The sequence below is a fragment of the Protopterus annectens genome, chromosome 12.part0 (assembly GCF_019279795.1).
Source record: "Protopterus annectens isolate FY-2018-M chromosome 12.part0, PAN1.0, whole genome shotgun sequence".
NCBI classification, from domain to species: domain Eukaryota; kingdom Metazoa; phylum Chordata; order Ceratodontiformes; family Protopteridae; genus Protopterus; species Protopterus annectens.
Genome location: NC_056746.1, coordinates 238,288,645 through 238,292,215, shown reverse-complemented (window position 1 = coordinate 238,292,215; position 3,571 = coordinate 238,288,645).

Genomic DNA, 3,571 nt, shown 5'->3' with positions numbered 1-3,571 from the left:
GGAACTCATAAACAAAGACATTGGTAACCACCAAACTCTAGATCCCACCCAGTTCAGGTTTGTGAAAGGCAGATCATGCCTCCTGAACCTGATCAACTTCTTTGAGGCAGTCACCAAAGCCGTAGATGAGGGTAAGGTGGTTCACACAGCCTATCTTGACTTTGCCAAGGCTTTCAACACCATACCCCATTCTGGAATTATAGCTAAACTCACTAAACTAGGTATAAATCCCTACATCACAACATGGGTTGCCAACTGGCTCACTGACAGAACCCACACTGTAAAAGTTGCAGACTCCAAATCTGACCTCAAAGCAGTGACAAGTGGAGTACCACAGGGTTCCATCCTGGGACCTCTCCTGTTTGGTATCTACTTCTCTGAAGTAGAGGCTAACATAGAAGCTTCTGGCTAATGAAGTTTGCAGATGACTGCAAACTAGGAGCCATAGTCAAGTCCCCAAATGATGTGGACATCCTACAGAAGGGCCTCGCTGACACAGATGCCTGGTGTCAGAGCCATGGCCTCAAGCTCAATGCCAAAAAGTGCAGTGTCATCCCCTTTGGTAAAAACTCTGTACCCATGAACTACCACATAGGCAGCAATCTACTTAACACCGAATGTGTGATAAGAGACCTTGGGACCCAGGTGGACAGTAGTCTCTTCTTTGATAATCACATTGCCACAGGAGTCAGGAAGTCCTTCTACATGGCACACCTCATCATAAAAGGGCTCTCATCCAGGAACAAAGAGATCATTGTTCCCCTCTACTCGACACTCATTAGACCCATTATAGAGTACAATGCCCCTTTTGGAATGTACCTCACAAGACATCTGCAGCAGCTGGAAAGGCCACAGAAGTACCTCACAAAGAGGATTACTGGCCTCAAACAAATGCCCTACGCTGACTGCTTAAAAAAACTCCAGCTTTACTCCGTAGCATATCATCTACTCCGTGGTGATCTCTGCCTAACATATAAAGCTATGTCAAACCCAGAGCTGTTGGACATGCTACACCTAAATATAGCCCAATCCCTCCGAGCTACACACTCTAAGGACCTAAACCTTGTCACCACAATAAACAGGACATGCTGGAGGGATAGATTCCTGTCCCAGAGACTTCCCATACTCTGGAACAGGCTACCCATCTATGTCAAGCAAAGTTCTTCATTAGCACTCTTCAAGAAAAATCTTGATGAGTGGAAGGGAAATATGAAATACACCCCAGGGATCACTTCTGTGTCTCTGCTCGACAGTGGCACAGGAAAATAACTTTCTTGGGTGGCATAAGCCAGGAAACCTTGTTGGCTAGGCTTATGTAGACCCTTGGGCCAATAGTCTAGTACCTACCTATGAACCTATATATATATATTTCTGGATCTCGTACTATTGCACGAAATCCTACCTAACCAAAATCTAAACAACCAAATACACTTTAGCAAAAGTGCTTTTCAACTAAAAAGCACTTTCACTAAACTTTGCAAAAAAAAAATATATAACACAAAAAAAACATATTACTCACATTTACGCAGGGAGGCAAGCCCCCCTGCACTCCCCCTACTTTTATATTCTCACTCCGAGATTGCAGTACAGTGGGGAAAAGGGAATATTCCCTTATCACCACTGTACTACGATCTCAGCAATGGCCATTCCCCACATTTTTCTTTTTTTAGCACACTTTCACAAAAGTGTTTTTTCTGTGAAAAGCACTTTCGCAAAAGTGTGCTCGGCCGTTTCACATTCAGTCAAACGGCCATTCAATGAACAGTACAGATTATATACACACACATATACACAGTATTATTTATTTATTTTACGTTTATTTACAGGGATAGTCCATCTGGACACAGGTCCTTTTTCAGCGGAGGCCCGGGGAGAAAGCTCCAAATACACTATATAACTTTACATTAGAAAGTTTTGATTACATTGGACATTTTGATATACACAGAACAGGTGCAAAGTGGTGTAATAGATACACTAAGCCTAGATGCTAAGTACAGTTAAATGGTATATTTAGTTCCTAATTTATAACAGTTTATATATGTTCTAAATAGTGAATAGATACATATTCGGTATACTATGCAGAGTTACAGGGCAATACAAAGCAAATATGTAATACAGTTTGACGTGAAAGGTGAGGTGAGGTGTAGTTGAAAGTAGACGAGAGAAGAGAAGGGGTAGATCAAACGCTGTGGCAGAACTGATAGTACGGTAGGTAGTGTATATATATATATATATATATATATATATATATATATAGATATATGTAAAATCATAGTCTGAATAATAATTTACTTTTTTTTTTGCAGTTGTAAAATACCCTGAAAACTCCCGAATAAAATAAAGGGCTGTCTACTGTAAATCAACAACAGCTACAAGACTGACATTTAAATGTACCTTGATTATTGAATTTCTAGAAGCAGTATTTTAAGAATAATCAAACAAATCTTTGAAATTAGCAGATCTCTTATTCACAAAAACATTGCTTCTCGTAACATTTTTAAACTTAATTTTCTCCTAACATTTTATGAACATAATTATAACCATTCAGAATGTGCCAGTTGTTCTTAATAATTATTTTAATACTGCTGGAATTTACTATGAAAGGTAAAAACATTTCTAATGCTTTATCACATTTACAGTCAACCTGAGTTTACTACCTGTATCAAATGCTGGAACCTAATGCTTGTTTAATTCACTACCTTATTTTATAGTATCAAAACCACAAATAGAATTCCATTACTGGCAGTGTCAAAAATCCAAAAACCAAAAACAACCAGCAAGCCAAATCAAACACAGGTCCTCAAAATACACATTTATTTGTATAAGTAAAATCACAGTTGAGCACTTTCATCTGTTTACACAGATATCATCAAAACCATGAATGAAACTCTCTCACTTCCTTTTAAAGTTTTCTCACTTCCTTCTAAAATGATTGAAACAGTACACCCCCAGAAACAACCAATCAAAATATAATTTTATGACATCATTGATTTACTGGTGAAATGCTGGCCTTCAAGACTTATTTTAAACTTACAGCTAAGAAAAAGCAGGAAAAAATAGCAGAAAATTAGCAAAAAATTATTAGTTTGGCATTGAGAATATAAACTGAGCTAAAATAAAATGAAATACATAACCCCACATAAAACCAAGAGCAGCAATCACAATATACTGGCTTGTTTTCTCAGTTCAATAATGATTGAAATGCTATCATTGAGACAGAGTGAATTAGCTGCATCCAGTCTAAGTTGCCAAAACATTTCCCAGTGTAAAAATTTGTTTTGCCAATCCCCAACATAAGGTGTGGCCTGAATCTGTTCAAGTACTAAAAAACAAATTTGTTGAACCCTGGGCATATAGTGGAATGTCTTGCCAGTATACTCTTTTTGTCTTGGCACTGTATGCAGTAAGTGTATTGGTATATTTGTTTATTCAAGGCATTTTGGCCTTCCCTATGTAAAAAGTGGAACATGAAGTACATGTGGCCAGATAGATCACACTTTGTGTTGCACAGTTGTATGTACTGCCAGTCATTATACCAAACATTTTGTTCAACCAAGGGCCTTGATAACAG